Genomic DNA, 18,116 nt, shown 5'->3' with positions numbered 1-18,116 from the left:
GAATCCAGAAAATAGTAAAAATTTGAGTAAAACTCAGTTCACATGCAAACAAAGTTTTCCAAAATCTCCACTCTGGCTGGAGTTTTTAAAAAGAATCGGTTTCAGAGGCGAATTCTCCGTTTGTGTGTAAACGAGGGGCACAACCGAAGGGAAATGTCTCCGTTTTTCAAAATAACCATGTACGTGTAAATCCCGGGTGGACACATTAGCATCTAGACTAGTAACGGTTAAAATGAACTTTTGACTGTTGGAGAACAATTACATCACATTGCCAGAGCGAACTCACGCCACAGTGCGGTATTTATGTTTTGGAATTTCGTAAGAAAAAGGATGTAATTTGAAATCTGAGACTTTGCTTCATATCAATAGTAACAAAGCACAAAGATTATTGCGATTTATTGGATGGGATGCACGCTACAATGTTCATCACTCATTCATCAACTGAAAACAGGATGACTAGCCGTATTCAATTCTTGGGATTCTTAAATCCCAAGAATCGATATCGGTTCGTAAAAATGAGAATCAATTAAAATCAAGAAATCAATATTTTTTTACCCAGCCCTAGAGAAACTGCAGAATACCAGTGATGATGGCTGGACACATTAGCATCTAAAGTAACGGTTAAAAATGAACTTTTGTCTGTTGGAGAACATTGAAACTTTTCTTATAGAGTAAAACTACAGCAGGCCAAAAATTGCTGACAAAACTCAAAAGACAGAAAGTGAAAGTGACATGAGAAGGCCAAGAATGAAAACTCTCCTGCGAGTCGAACACAACAGACCAACCTCTGCTGTCACACCAGCAATATGTCAATCTAGCGTTACGCCTGGAGAAACTCAACAGAATCATTCATGAAGTTCTACACTTGCTCCATGGACGTTCATCCATCACACTCTCTGCTGTTTTTATAACACACTTCCTAGTAGAGCGGCACGAATCTGAATAAATTGAAAATCACTTTTTGTTGTTGTCTAAAAGATCACAATTCTAAATAGACAAAATAAAAAAAACATGCAATTTACTTGAAGTTTAGACTATTAATTGAATTACAATTAATTCTTTGTTTTCAAAAAAAATATTTGAATTAATGATTCATAAAGACTAGGGATGCACCGATATAAACATTTTTGGCCGATAACCGATAATTCTTTATATTTGAAAGCCGATAACCGATATGTTGGCTGATAAATCTAAAGGGCCGTACACACCAGGACGAATATCGGCGCGCATTATTCGTCAGCGTTTTTCAACGCGTTTTTTGTGTTCACACCCAAGCGATTTTCGCTGACGATGAGCCGAGTGAACATGCAAATCCATTCCCTGACATTAGATGGTGCTTAATGTAAAACAGAAATACCCCGCGTAGTCGCTGGCACGTTTGTCATATAGTTCTTTATGTTCCGACACCAACAGCTCTACATTCATCTTGTCTTGCATCTTCCTCGTCTTATTTCTTCCCGGCAGTGTAGACGCTATACTTGGCGTATATCTTCTTCGCGTTACGCTCGGCAAGACCGTTTTGTGTTTGAGCGCCCCCAAGTTGTGTTTTACTGTAACTTCAGAAGCTCCAGACACGTGAGAAAAAGCACCAATCTCATTGGTCGGATAGTTTTTGACGCGGCGCGTCAAACCAAAAAAAACGAACCCGAGGCGTTTTTTTTTTAAATGTCGCTTTTACGCGTGGCATTTTACGCGTCGGTGTGCACACTCAAATTGGCGCCCTTTGTTTAGTCACGAGGCGTTAAACGTCGGCAAATATCGCGCAAAAAATTTGTCCCAGTTTGAACAGGCCTTAAATCTGATTTTTTTATATAATTTTTTAGAGCCTGATTACAAAAACAAGTCTTATTATTAAAAGCGACTTCCCAAGCACACAATTATAATGTTCTTATTATATTTTTTTGTAGCCAATATACGCATGTTGCACTTTACTGTATTCCAATCATATTTCAAGAAATTCAAACAGTGCTTCAGCTGAAGGAAATAATCCATTATTTATCAGCTTATATATATATATATATCGGCCAATAACGATAACATTAAATATGAACACATTGTCCGATACCGATATGGTGGCCGATATATCGTGCATCCCTAATAAAGACTTCATTATTACAGTATGAATCAGCATTTTTGCATGAATCTCTTTATTGAATGAAGGATTCAATGACAAATACATTTTTAACACCACCTATGCAATTGACCGTTCGCAAAGACCCGCCCCCCTTAGTTACTGTCGCTATGCCCGACAAGCTACGCCGCTCTCACACACACACCATGTTCTCACGCAGTGAGAAATACATCGTGGAGCAGAGAGGACAATGACAACACAATGACCAGGTTACTTTTCGGTTACTTTTTATATTAAACGTATTAAACAAAGTCTCATCTTTCAAATTTGGTCATTTTTTTAAAGAAATTTAAACAATAAATACCGTTTTGTGACTCTTTAATGTGTCGTGACAGATCGCTCAGTTAAAGCCGCTCGTGAACCGATCATCTCTTCCTTCTAGTTCATTTATAGCATCAAATAAACATGAATGAACATCAGAAGGAATGTTGTTTTAACCGCGGAAAGACGTCAGTACACTCCGCCTCTCAAGCTCAAATCCTCACATGTTAATCTACTAACTCTCCTGACCGCTTTGTCGGACAAAATGGCAGATGGCGAAGTATGATTGGTCAGATCACCTGTCAATCAAGCTCCCTGCGAAGGGTCAATTGAAGTAATCCAAGTTACTTTCAAACAGTGATTTGCTCTATTTTGATCACTACTGTAAACCGTGTTTATATCTAAGCTATAAACTTTTATCCAGTAACTTCTGTGATCATTTGAATTATTGTAACAGAAATAATGATACTGTGTGGTCAAGAAAGACTGCATGTGACGCGGTTTCATATCTATACATGACAACTGCTCTCTCTGGCTCAGAACGCAGATCTGAATGTTCGCTGTGATAGTCGTACTTGTCAAAGGTTTAATAGAAACGAATCGTTGTCATTCAGAAATAAGATCATATTGTTGTTTAAATCAAGATAGCGACCTTTTAATGATCAATAGTGCGGCTCTTCTTGAAAGTGTCCCATCGTGATCTGAGGGGGGTAAAAATAATAGATAAAATGTCATTGACCCATAAACAAAAGCACATGGGTCACTCTGACCATTTACAATTATCAAAATTCAATATTCTCAACATGATTGACCTTTGCTAGAAAACTCAATGCAAAACTCAACACAAAATAAAGCAGGAAAATCTGACAGGACGTACATCATGACTTAAAATGCAAATAGCTGAGAAAGAAATGTCACTTCAATCACTTGAGAGATGCCTACAGCAATTAAAGAAAGAAAATCAACTCAAAAATCACAATCCACACCAACACATGATGATGAAGGGCACAGTTGCACCATGGGACGGGATCCAGCGTTCTGCCGGCACACACTCTAATTAGGTCAACCGTGCGCTACATGTCGACCTCTACCTGGATCTGAGGGAACCTGGACAATTACACGGGATACGCTTCCCGCTCGTGGGAACGCCAGGCACATCCTAACTGCGGTTATTCAGTTAGAGCGCGCCGCCGCTCAGAGCTCGTGCCAATTTCACGAATCTGAAAACAGAAGGTTTTTCGTTTATGCGAGCAGCTGAATATTACAGACCTCCAACTTTGTTGGAGAACTGAGCCGGTGAACCGCACAAGACACTTTTTCTCTGCAAAGTGCACAGGCAAAACTGTAATGCTGTGGAAACTTAATTGACTCGATGACCCGCTGCATTGATGGATGGCTCTAGATACCCCGAGCATTCAAAAGACAAGAAAGACTGATGGCTGAGCCGGTAATGGTGTTAAACCTGCACAGAGGTGGATGGAAACGGCCACCCGCTGCGTCAAAAGAAGAGCTCAACAAATGTCTAGTGTCAGACGCTTCATATATAGAGATGGGAAATGAATGTCTCTAATGGGTGATGGAGGAAAAGATGCAGAAAAAGCAAGGATCTGGTTCCTTTAACACGAAAAAAATCTGTCAGGGACATTTCCATAGCAAAAGGCCAGAAGAGAGGGGCACAAAAAGTGAGAGTAAAATGCTAAAAGGTTGAAAGAGCGAGCGTTGAGAGCTTTTACGTGAAATACCGGCGGGACGCGACACATGATGATACAGTCAAGAGAGATGCAGCGACAGGCACATCAACGCTCTAATGGAGACTGCGTCTATTACGCTTTGTAAGAAAGCTGTGAGTTGCCATTCACGAACCTGCGCTCGATTCGGGTCAGGCCATTACTCAGAGCACGGCTTAATGTCTCAAACTGCACAACTGCTCTTAACGCAACACCAATGAAAAACCACATCTAAATCAGGAGCGGATGAGTTCAAAGCCGTTGCATACTGGATGAAATCGATTGAATAACATGCTAAACGTTCAACAGATTCTACACAAAACTGCAGATCTTGTCTGATATATTATGGATGAAGTTAAAGGGGTGCTATAATGCGGTTTTCACAAGATGTAAAATAAGTCTCTGATGTCCCCAGAGTGTGTGTGTGAAGTTTTAGCTCAAAATACCCCACAGATATTTTTATATAGCATGTTAAAAGTGTCACTTTTTGAGGGTGAACAAAAACGTCTCGTTTTGTGTCTGTCCCTTTAAATGCAAATGAGCTGCTGCTCCCGGCACAGGGGGGCGGAGCTACAAGAGCTCAAGTCCTTTTACCTCACACACACATTAGAGATGCGCAGATGGGCTATTATTTCATCCGCAACCGCATCACAAAACTCATCATCCGTCCGCCATCCATCCGCACCAACGTTTTTGATACATTTTCAAAACCGCACCCGCCCGCCATCCGCTGATTGGGCGATGCAAGGCGCTGCTGATGACAACCACGAGACAAGAAAGCGAACTCAGTCTCCGATCGGCGCACAGGGACAAAAATAAATAAATAACCTAAATTACACGCACTTCGGCAAACCTGACCTTATCTGATAGGCTACAGTACAATATTTTCATTGTAGCCTAATAGAAAACGCATTTTGGCTAGGGGTGTAACGGTACGTGTATTCGTACCGGACCGTTTCGGTACAGGACTTTCGGTACGGTGCACATGTGCACCGAATGCAATCATTCACGTAAATTAGGCTAGTTTTGTGTGCGGAACATAGGTCAATTCGGAGTTTCCACACGAACAAATTAAGTGTCGGAAGTCTCCGCGTTGCACTGATTAAATCTGATTAATCGTTTTTGTGATTCAAATACATGTAAAATAGTACCATTACATCTGTCTTCCTGTGTGCGGAAATTTGTTTATGTTGCTGTGACAACGAAACACGTGCACACGCGTCTGTGTTAAGAGCGCTTGTAGCTCCGTGCGCGCTGATGCTCTCATCTGTGGACATTTCCGAATGCCTTTCTGTTAAAAGCGGGCTTTCCACACAAACAAACGTACATGTGTCATTAGTATGAGAAAAAAAATAGGATTTTAACTCGGGTCGGGCTCGGACAATAATATCGCATAAATAAAGATCACCACATACACGGCACGCTCGCTTTAGCCCAGCCTCTCGGTAGCTAGCGTCATGGCCAATATTGGTTTGAGAGTATTTTATTTAGTGGAGAACTTTGCAGCAGTATTTTATTTCTTATTCTTTTTTATTTTATATATTTTCTATTTATTAGCCTATATTTTATTTAAAAAGTGTGTTTAAAAAAGTGTAAACAAATTGTTAAAAAAAAGTTTATAGTAAACAACCAGCAGTTTAATGTTTTGCATTTCTTTCCCTTACTGTACCGAAAATGAACCGAACCGTGACTTTAAAACCGAGGTATGTACCGAACCGTGATTTTTGCGTACCGTTACATCCCTAATTTTGGCACATCATTTCAACATGCTGCTATTTAGCCTACTACTAATGAATGCCTATTTCACTTTATTTTTTAGCCAATAGATAGAAAGCTCGACTAAAATAACAAGTAATTTACATTATAGGCTAATTAACTCTACGCACTGTCATGTCAGGGTGACGACTATAGGACGAGCCTGTTCTGAAGACTCCCGTTAATTTTGAATGCATGGGAAGAGAGCGGAGAGCGTGTCTTTTTCAGGCACAGTGCAATTCATTTTATACCAACAACAGGCCTAACAATCATATAATAAACTATAGAGCCTCGATATTAAAGGCACACCGCGGACTTTGTGACCTAAAGAGTTGAAGCATATGAGTTATTTTAAATGATTCCTCAGGCCAATATACAGCGCTTGACACTATCAATGCTCCCTCTTGAAATGTAAGTTTGGAGAAGACGCACCGTCTTTGGCCAGGTCATGTGACCTGGAGAATGCCTGGAGACTAGGGCTGTCACTTTTGAGAAAAATCTAATGCGAACGGATATCAAATACCAGTCTATGTATTCGAATATCTATTACCCCCGCGCGAAAAAAAAAATGTAGCGGAGATTCAATCAAAACTTTACTAACAGTTTGACAGTCATAAACAGGACTCCCAAAATTACACTTATATGACTCATATCTGCACATAAACCTTGCCTTTACACGTGCATCTGGCAAGGTGCCGACTGGTTGTGCAGGAAAGTATGCAGTCATACGATGTTGGACGCCTGGCGATGCTCTGGCGGTCTGCTGTGTTTCTGGGGCTGTTTACATCTGGCCACTTCATGCGTTTTCTCAGATCGGATAGCTATCTGATTTATCAAAACGATTCCATTTACACTTGGTCACATAGGCCTAAATGTGGTTTAAACCTGATATAAATCCGATCTTCAATTCCCGCGCTATATACAGATTTAATGGATTTAATGTCACCGAAAGCAACAGATATGAGCTGCATTTTATTGATCATCAGCTAACATCAAAGACTGCAATGAGAGAGAGCGGCAGCCCTGGTAAGATAATTTCGTTTCTTTACTTTTAATGAAAATTATTATTATTGTGTGTTAAAGCGTCTGCGACTTACTTTCACTTTGATTTGCGATAGTTTGCACGTTGGCTTGACGCTTGATGAATAGATCATCTGCGGTGATGTGTGTTGCAGCGCGCCGTCATATCTGACTATAACATACATAGCCTGTAACACGCTTTCAAAGTAACACGCTTTTTTAAAATAAAAAACAAACGGTCCAACCATAGACTGTAAAAAATGCGCTAGACATGGCACTTTAAAAACCGGATAGTTTATTTGAAGTTGGATTACGGATATTTCACGTCATGTTCGAATGCATATTCGAATATCGAATAAAAAGAGACCGAATCACTTTTACGACCGTCACGTGACCACAAGCTCTGATATACTCAAGGAACGCTTTTGCTACTATTTTTCCGCCTGCTCGACTTCTGGCCATGGCTGAGGCAAGGCAAACGTTTAAAACTGCTTCTGAGGAGGCAAAAAAGAGAAAACACGAGAGGGGTCGTGGATGTCTTCATGACTTTTGCGACAGTGTTGCGGCGCTTGTGGTCTCTAGGGGCGCTAGACGTGAAAGTTACAGGTCTAGCGCCCCTAGTGGCCAAAAGTTCCACGGTGTGCCTTTAAAAAAACGCCGACTCTATTCATTCTGAAGTTCTATGAAACCGCCCGCCACCCGCCCGAATTTAATTAAAATATTATTTTTCGTCACGTCATCCGCGGCTGTAACCACCAACCGCGCATCTCTAACACACATGCACTGAAAATTTCTAAAACTTTTAGCCTTTTATGTTCAAACTGGAGTCAGTCAATGTTGGAGAGACTCAAGAAGAAGTGAAAACATGTAAATAATATTTCTGAATGGTTAGTTGATGAATTTATGTAGCTTATGTGTAATTATCTTCTAGTCATTGATTAGCATATTCTGTCTTGATAATCTATAAATGCTGTTCCGGGGGCGGGGTTTTTGTAAATATTGGGGTCTTACTGACTGACATAATGATCACTGAGATGGCACATTCGGACGGGACTAAAATCACTGAGAAGCTCTGGTAATAATTACTTTACCCCACCTCTCCATGTTACACTAGTCCCGTCCGAATAGGGCTTTAGTGTCCGAATGCACTTGTTTTCATTCACTCCTTCAAGTGAACTATATTAGTGGACTAATGTAGGGAATAGTGAATGAGGGTAAAGGGAGCGATATCAAACACAGCCTCAGTGTGTTTAGGTTTCGACGAGAAACTTTTGGAAAACGCTAGTGGACGTATCCTTAAATCCCAGTGAGCTTCTCCGTATGTGACGATACTAACCTGCTGATTAAAACAGTTCTGGCTCTGGATTTCTCTGAACGGTTGGTGAATGCGGCTCACGGGGCCGACGGCTCTCAGGTGAGTTTGTCCCGTGGGGTGATGTGCACCTACAGTACATGTGTTCAGTACTCTTCAGCAGAGCTCATATATCACCAGCGCACTATTAATATCAGCCGCTGACAGATACAGGCCATGGAGGAACACCGCAGAACAATACTGCTGATAAGTGCACTTATAATGTGATAAGACTGCAGCAATATCATGCACATGCCTCTAGACTGAAAACTCGTTTTTCTCCTCTCTTTGCCAAATGGTAATTTTATTTTCAACTGAAATGGCACACATGCCACCCTCACTTGTTTTAAACAACACCTTGTGTTTGAAGGCAGATTTACAGATCGGCTTTAAGTCGATGTGTGTCCTGTGTCACTACTAAGTGCACTTGACAGATACAGCCTTATGAGGAATCCCTTATTTAACACACCTAGTTCAACTCATCCACTCATTACAAAATCTTCTGTTAAAACAGTTGAAAACAAACACTGGAAAATGGTACAAACTGTGATATAACCAATAAAGAAGCAGATTCAGAAGAAATTGGAGATAAAAGTCTTAAATGCAACAAAGCCAACTGTATTATATTGGATCCATTAATTTCTAAGGCTTGTAAACTATCAACTGCTGAAAAACCTGTTGGACACAATCTACTAAATGCCTTTTGTAGTCTGATTCTAAGGAAGTCTTTTTTCCAAGTAAGAGGTATTTAAAAGAAAAAAGAAAAATCACCTTCAGGTCGTGGTTCACAAAAAAACCCAGAAGAATAGGCCTAACTTTTGTATTGTTAGTATTATTTCAAGTTAAACACACACTGATTGAAGCAACTTCGGTACACTTAATTATCTATACATCATTGTTTAGAAAAATCAAATGTGAGTATCAGTTATGATCCATCAGGCTTTTGAGGAGACAAGACACTCGCTATCAACAATTCGTGACACTCAATGAATCATCTCATAAATATGAAAATTATTTTAAACCAAAGCTATTTTTCTTACGTTGAGGAAATGGGCTTCCATAGCACAAGACTAACCAGATGCAGAATAAACAATTGTGACTAAACAGAAACCATATTTGACCTTATCTAGTCAAATACTGCATTGCTAATATCTGTCATTCACTCTGACTGACTGAATCTCTCATTGACAACAGTTAGCATGTTAGCTGTGCTGCTAATTGACAGTCAATAATACGATGTGTATTTGACAGCACGTTGACATGTACGAAGCCAAAATGCAATCTCAAAATGAAATATATTGATCCAGATCAGTAAATATGAAAAGTGAACGTATTCGCGAGACATGTCAATCACTTGAAATCACAGGCCTGTTGAGTTCAGTCAGACACCGGTTTCAGTGAAACACATGGCGCACTTATTTACAGTAGCAGTAAAATCACAACATGTACTAACCCGAGCTATTCGCACGATATAAAGGATTAGTACAGCCCGATTGTTTGTTAAAACGAGCTGTCTTAACTAACCAGCTAATGCAGATACCGCGTTAGCAGATTTGCTAATCAGCCGCTCATGCAGCCGTTGGCCATATTATAAACAGTAAACCAAAAACCAAGTATAAACATATTCTTACCGGTTCCGTTAAAGCGTGTTGTTTGTGGACGGTAATGCTAATATGTTGGGAGTGTTTGTTGTCATTTATTGTGGAAAATAAAGGAGCGACCGCTGGAGAGATCGGCGTGGAACACTCTGACGGACACCTCGTTTGGTCCAATCAGAGCAGTCTATTTCCGACCGAGAGCCAATCACTTCACAGTGTTGACATGAGAGGCGGGTTAAACGCCAGGGCTCTATAAATATCAGCAGGAGCTGTAGAAAGGACGCACATGAGTGGAGATTGAGTGGGTGTTGGCATGTTTATGCTAATTTTTGTGATTTTCCCCGTGATGTATGTGGGTAATTGGAGGTAGATAACCACAGCACGCTTGTTGTGTTCCTCATTTGTCAAGTCAGTCACAGTTATTTCTATAGCTACCTCTTTATATGATAGACTACAGATTGTTTCAAAGCAGCTTCAGGAAAATAACAGAATCAATGATGCGTAGGCCTATGTAGTCAAATATGAGCTGTAAAGCAGCTCTAAAAGCAATAGTGTCATTATATAGCTTATTCCGTTCAGTTGATTCAGTTCAGTTCAATAATTGTGTAAAGTTAATCAGTTATTAAACATTATAAACAGCTCCACATAAGACAATATGTCATTATTCAGCTCAAATTAGTTCAAGTTCTCATTTGACAGTGTTAATGCAGTTAGATCAATAACATTAAGTGTCTTTTAACCCCCTACCCCCCAAATTAATGTTAATGTAGTTTGAGTGCTACTTTTGCAACTCTAAACTCATTCACCTTTTTTATTATGTGATACAATTTTACATTTACATTTATGCATTTGGCTGACGCTTTGTACAAAGTGCATTGCATTCAACATATGTATCTACATTTGATCAGTTTTTGCATGAGCTTGGTTTTGCTGGTGCCATGAACCACTGCTTGAGCTACAGGAAAGTTAAAGTATAATGTTTGAATTTGACTATTCTGCATTCAAACTGAAAAAAAAAATGTCAGCATGTATTTGTTAGCTTACCTCTAATATATGTCACATATGCTAACTAATAAAGCTGTGAGCTGGACCCTCTGAAAAATATATTTTGGACGTTTAGTTACATTAATGCATTTAGCAAACGCTTTTATTCAAAGCGACTAACATTGCATTAAATGTACACATTTGATCAGTTCATGCATTCCCTGGGAATCAAACCCTTGACCTTGGTGTTGCAAGCACCATAATCTACACTCTTGAAAATTAAGGTTCTTTACTGGCATCAGTGCTTCCATGAAGAGCATTGCAGAAAAGTTTTTTTAGAGTAAAGAAATAAAAATAAAAGGTTCTTTCGATTTTTAATGGGCTTTATGCACAGCTGCACTACTTCCAGAACGTTAGCCAGCTCCTTTGTTTCCTGTCTGCCATTATTGGACAAACTGATTAATCCAGGTGTGTCTGATTATTGTTGTTGGTCAGGCACACCTGGATTAATCAGTTTGTCCAATAATGGCAGACAGGAAACAAAGGAGCTGGCTAAAGTTCAGGGAGTAGTGCAGCTGTGCATAAAGTCCATTGTTCTTCACACTGAAGACACCGAAAGGTACTTTGTGGAACCAAATATGGCTCTTCTATTGCATCGCTGTGAAACCCCCCTTTTGGAACCTTTATTATTAAAAATATCCATAACTTGTAGTGTAGCTAACTACTTTTCCAAAAGGGTAGCTTGACTGTAGTTTAACTACTTTAACTTACGAGTAGCTTGTAGCTTGTCAAACTACAGTTTCAGAGTAGCTTCCCCAACACTGCATATTTATAAGTTAACTATAATCACTGGCTTCCAGTAACGGTCGTATACAAGTGTAGTTCAGGCAGAAGAGTGACCTCTGACCTCCGATGTCATGCGTCGAGTCAGAGGACACTTTTACATCGGAACTAGACTTGAGTATGGCCGTTACTGGAAACCAGTGATTAATTATAGTTATAAATATGGATGTTATAAAAAAAAAAAAGCGGTCTTTATTAACCCCCTGGAGCCGTATGGAGAAACTCAGGCTCTATTCACTCCAATAAAGGAGACATGTTATAAAGCGTGTCAGTACTGCATTAAACTACTATATATAATGTTGAATATAATGTATAATAATGCAATGGGGGGAATATCTGTGGGTCCTGATAATGCCAAATGTCTGATGTTACCAGTAAAAAGTGGCCAACATTATTTTAAATATATTTAGTCAGAGTGAAATATTTGTCTAAAATAAATTTTTTCAGCTTCAGAATCATGAATATTGTTATTCTGGCGTCTCTATTGTCCTGTGCTTTGGGTTTCCAGCACCAAGTCCAAGACTATTCATTTACACACACAATGTAAAACCAAAATTTGCATTTTAATCAACAGTACATTTTTTGTTAACCTTTTATAATATGTCTTGGAGTAACTCAATAATATCGTATCGTGAGTTTAGTATCAGGAAATGTATCGAATCGTGACATGAGGGTCTCGTTACACCCCTATTTTTAATATAACTCCAATTGTGTTCGGCTGAAAGAAGAAAGTCATATACACCTATGCTATAAATGGCTTAAATGTGAGTAAATATGGGATCATTATAATTTTTGGGTGAACTATCCCTTTAAGAGTGTCTGTTTGATCTACAGGAAGGCACTAAATCATTGTTTATTTTTGCTCTCTCTCAATTTACATGTGTATCCGCCGATCTAACCTAACTGCACAAGATAGCCTTGATCTGAACGCTTTCAGAGCCTTTTCCCCTGTCGAGTTGCACCAAATCCATTTGCTTTTGATAGTTTAGCACGGTCCGAAGCCGACCACCAACCCGGCACAGACCCGACTGTAGCAGAGAGCCCTCCGTACGATCCCGAGAAGAAAGCTGGATTCAGCGAGGGCAGCCTCTGCTTCCCGGCCTTCTCTCTAAATTGGTTGATACCTTTGAGAAGTCACTTGCTGACGTTCATTCTCCTGTGATGAGACGCTGTTAGTTTTATATAACGCTGTGTGGGAGGCCGGTGACGATCGCAGCCCATCCAGTGCAGTGTGTGTGTGGGCAGCCGCTTTTAACAAATGGATACTGGCTCACACTCAGGTTATGGGGGAGTACAGGAATAAAATTATGTAAATACCCTCCAAAGTAGTGACACACACACACACACACACACACACACACACACGCTCAGAGCTTGAAATATCTATTGATCTGTGCTGAATATTGTGTGTGTGTGTGTGTGTGTGTGTGTGTGTGTGTGTGTGTGTGTGTGTGTGTGTGTGTGTGTGTGTGTCTGCTCTTAATTTGGAATGGCAAATCCAGAAAATGAAGCTGAATTTAAACTCGAGATCAAATAAGAGTGTCGCTTCCACTTGAATATTTAGTTCAGACTGCAGCACTTCATTGGATTCCAGAGCATTGGCTTCTAAAGACAAAAGTACTTCCCATTAAACCCTAAACCCAATAGCTGATCACACAGATACAGTGCTATAAGTGAACACGCACACACCTATGCTAAAGTTGACTAAAAAGAGGAATAAAAAATCATCTTTTGCAAATTGATCTTAATGCCTTAATAAAAAAATTAGGAAAACTCCAACCTTTAAGGACACCAGTTTTCTTTGTGAATGAATAATGTATCGTAAATAAATAAATGTTCTTCCTTAAAACACAGGGTGCATAAGTCTATGTTAAATCCCCATAGAGGCGACAGATTTCTATATTTAAAGGCCAGTTATTTCATGGATCCAGGATACTATGATCCTGATAAAGTTCCCTTGGCCTTTGGGATTAAAATAGCCGCACATCATCACATACCCTTCACCATACTTACTGTAGATACTTTCCATAAGATCATCTCTCAATGCAAATCAAACCAGCTGTTACTGAAATAAAACATGCCGATCCAAGGGAAATACTCTCTGCTGAGGTTTATCGCCTATAAATCTGATCTAATCAATCATATCACTGCTGCCAGTTCAGTTTTTATACCTTTTGATACTATTTATTGCCTATATTTACTGTTGTGTCACTGTTGTTTCCTTAAGGAACCATGTTTTGTTTCTATCCATTGCCACTCGATGTGCTATAAAGTAATATTATTGATTTGACTGCACTGACACTATGAGACGAGAACAAAACTGGAACTGAATTTAGCTGAATAATATTGTCTTCTGTAGAGCTGCATCATATTTGATGAGTTTTTGCAACATCGACGGTTACTGAACTGAATTAAGATGAATAATATTGTCTTTTGCTGAGTAGCTTTATATATGAAATCAAATTTGTTAACTTCAATTAACTTTAGCTTTACACAAAAAACTATTTCGCTGAACTTTGGTTTTGGCAACCAAAAGATAGTACTGGTTACATCCTTTTGGCTAATTTTGGCACACTGTACATTTATTTATGTATTATTAGTGTGCATTGTCCCTGTTAAATAAACCTGAAATAGTTAGGCTATTTTGTTAGGCTAAATGGTAACTATTTTAAATATCACCATAATATAACATTAACAAGTCTCTCCATTTTCTTATTTTCTTAAAATAAATAAAATATCCTTTATACCAACATTTACTCTCCCAATCAATCTTCATGCAAAGCATGATGGGAAATGGAAATCCTGTTTTCTATGTTTAATGGAGATACTGAAACGTTCTCCCAACATGAAAACATTGAGTTAAGTCAAAGAGTAACCGTTTCAAGTCAGTTTAACATGATGTAATCGCGTTTGAACAAGAAACCTAATTAAATGAAGTAGGCCTAACAGTAATCTTGTGGAAAAAACCCCCACTTAATTTCAACATCTGACGCAAAGCATGCTGGGAACTAGAACACTGCTGCACTCATTTACTTTAAAGGTACACTGTGTAGTAATTTCCATAGATATACATAATAAAGGCTAGATGTCTTACGGCGGATTCTCTAACGCAAGCGTTCTGTAAGGCGAGTGATCTGCACGAACACAAATACTCTTATCTCGCTGAAATCTTGACAGATTTACAAACGGTTTGGTTTGTTACAAACGTTATTAACGTGGCTATAATTCTGGATGCTTGAACATGTTTAAATATATAATATTATAATTATTCATAAGTACGCAGTGTCATAACTACATCTCTGACGTTTATAACAAACCAACCCGTTTGAAAATCGGTAGAAAATTGAGCAAGTTATGGTTATTTAAAAAGTACATGGGCCATTAAAACACAATGTTACGAGTGAGCGAGCTGACTGTGACAAGATGGCCGCCGTGTGCAGACGTCGACCTCCATTGGCCAGCAGCGTGGACGAGACATCTAGCCTTTATTATATATATCTATGGTAATTTCTCCCATCTAGAGGTGAAATTGTATTTTGCATTCAAACGAATAGTGCTCTCTAGTTTTCTTTCGGGTGATGAGGTTTGTTATTTCAAACAAACTGCAACTTGACACACAACGAACAAACGAATGTTACAGTGTGAATCACAGACTGTAATCAGCATGAACTATGCTAATTAGTAGTGATACATTCTTTATCAGTTTATTTTTCAATACGTGCATTGTTAGATATCATCAGGTGATTCAACGAGGAAAAGGAAGAGATTTTTTGGCGACGAGGATTCCTTCTCCTGTGGCTCGGCATAAGTATGATCCTGGATTATGAAGTATCGTACAGTGCAGTCTTTCAAATTTACCGGGACAGTGACAAGCGCCTCTCGCTGATCTCCGTGTTCAGCTGGTTTCAGTCACGTGATGCTGGCTCTGAACGAAAACGCGTTGTGGAAACACATTGAGGTAGGCTAGTGCTTTTTGTCCCTCTCTGCTATTATAGTTTTTCAAAATGTCTGAACGACATGGAAGCCTCCGTGGACTTACCCGTCCAGTGTAAATAAAGATGAGAAATTCGTCACTTATGAGGATAAGTCAGATCATTGGCAGAGGTAATTTTACACCAATGAGGACATATTTATGAATAAAGACATTGATTTTAGCTCATTAGCTCATACTACACAGTGTACCTTTAAGTTCAACTTTTCTATAAAGTACACTGAACTTTCAGTAATATTTGAGTAAAATAAGCTAATTTCATTTGACTGATTTGTTTTACAGTAACGTTTTACCCTCTCCCGTTACAAATTTCTTGATAAACGCAAAAAAACTAAACAAACAAAAAAGCGAGGTGAGGTGACTGAATGAAATCCCCTGTGTGCGGTGTTTCTTTCTGCACATTTAAAAAGCTGTGCTCTCAGACAAAAATGATTCACTGTCAGTAAATACCATGTGTACCGTGGCTTGATCCTCTACAGAGAGCAGAATTATAATCAGGTATTCTCTTGCATTCAGCCGCTTGAACTGAATCCATTCAAGAAAGCAGAACAATACGGGCATCAGCACGACGTGACAGCGCTCGGCTTATCTGTCCGAAGCACACAGGTCAACCAGCCAGCTTTACGAACCGACCAGATCATCCAATGACAGCGCAAACCATGATCCCAGGACTTTGTGTTGTGATATATGATCAGCTCTGGAGGCTGGACTGTGTGCGTGTGTGTGTGTGTGTGTGTGTGTGTAGATGCTGAAGACAGACAGGTTATTTATCTGTAAATTGATCGGGAGGACTTCAAGGGAGGAGGCCGCCACTCGTCCCCCGGTGAAATTGGGAGGGCAGCTTGCGCCCGCACATTCAGCTTTAGCCCTTTATAATGGAGCAATCTAACTCCCCTCGCATTCCCCAGATGGCTTTACCTCTGTATTATTCATCCTGAAAAAATTTTCCCAAGTTTATTGGTCCCCTGCAGCCATATTTTACTGGGCAGTTGACCTGCGTCATTCATATTCATTTGCCCGTCCTGGAGAATATCGTCGCCTCAGGGAGTTTGTCTTCACACTGACCCGAGCGCCGCTTATGTCGGATTTCCGAGCCGATTCATTTAGGACTGACAGTGGAAATGAGAGGAAGGATTTGCACTCTTTACAGAAGCAATCGTCACGGTCAATCTGCCGGACGCATGCAAAGAAGTTCAGAAGCTACTCAAAACTATAGAAGAGCAGAAAGCTAAATGCATGCAAGATATAAAGGTGCAAAATGTTCAATACTGGTACAAAACGTGCATTAATTAATCTTAACTATCTGTTAATATTACATAATGGACCTGAGCATAGGGCTGTAAACGATTAATCGCGATTAATCGAATCCAAAATAAAAGTTTGTGTTGTGTATAATTATTTTGTATATATAAATACACACACATGCATGTATATATTTAAGAAAAATGTGTTATTTATATATAAAACAGTTATAGTTATATACAATAAAAATCATATAAAAATATATATGCAGTATATAAATGCAAATATTTCTCAAATAAATACATGCATGTGTGTGTATTTATATACAAAATAATTATACGCAATACACACACATATATTATGTAAACACAAACTTTTATTTTGGATTCGATTAATCGTTTACAGCTCTACTTGTATTTGTATTAAAAAACTGTAAAGATTCATAAGTACTGACATTTGGGACCTGTTAGCGAATTATCATATAATTATAAAAGAGCATATTACCATTAACGTTATCATAAAGAGCAGTATTTTTATTTAGGAATGCATGCTATATCGGGTGATTAGTGTGTTTGGGACATTGATTTTATTGGTCAGACTTTTGTTTTTATAATCAGGCTCTCAAAAATGATAAAAAAAATACTTGGATTTGGATATATCGGCCAATATATCGGTTATCAAATATAAAGAATTATCGGTTATCGTATCGGCCAAAATGTTTATATCGGTGCATTGCTATTTTTACCATTACAATAATAGAAGTAGTGACAATTGTAAACTGCTGTTCAGCACCAATTATTTATTTTTCTGCAACAAAAAAATATGCAAAATACGGCCTATAAAGGGACATGGTGATTGAAAAAAACCTGAGACAGGAGGACGATTATATCAATGATTTTGCGTTTGCCCGCAAAAGTAAAGATTCATAATTACTGATATTTTTAATGTAAAATTAATGGGACCTGTTTCCGAATTATCATATGATAATAAAAAAGCAGTATTTTTATCTTGGGATGCATATCAGGTGATATATGTTGGCTGATATATTAAAGCCGATAAATAATGTATTATTTCCTTCAGCTGAGACACTTCAGATGCGCACTGTTCAACATGATGCTTTTGAATTGCTTAAAAATTATTGGAATCACTTCAAAAAAGGAGAATACTGTAAAGTGCAGCACAAGCCTGTCATATAGTTATAATGAGAACATCA

General features: G+C 38.9%; 1 protein-coding gene across 28 annotated transcripts in view; it reads right to left on the bottom strand.

Moving 5' to 3' along the window:
* LOC307002243 (R3H domain-containing protein 1-like) overlaps positions 1-10,188 on the bottom strand; it is a 67,721-nt gene extending 57,533 nt beyond the window's left edge. For 25 of the 28 annotated variants that reach the window (XM_079619636.1, XM_079619642.1, XM_079619656.1 and 22 more), the window contains exon 1: positions 9,877-10,073. The gene's annotated coding sequence lies outside the window, so the exon portion shown is untranslated. Of the gene's footprint in view, positions 1-9,876 lie in introns of all 28 variants that reach the window. The other 3 variants (XM_079619648.1, XM_079619646.1, XM_079619630.1) reach the window with 3 other exon arrangements.
* Positions 10,189-18,116: the final 7,928 nt, after the last annotated feature.

This window comes from Phoxinus phoxinus, assembly GCF_949152265.1.
Source record: "Phoxinus phoxinus genome assembly, chromosome: 7".
Taxonomy (NCBI): domain Eukaryota; kingdom Metazoa; phylum Chordata; class Actinopteri; order Cypriniformes; family Leuciscidae; genus Phoxinus; species Phoxinus phoxinus.
Note: the sequence above shows the minus strand (reverse complement) of the source record. Positions and strands in the feature narration are given on the sequence as shown.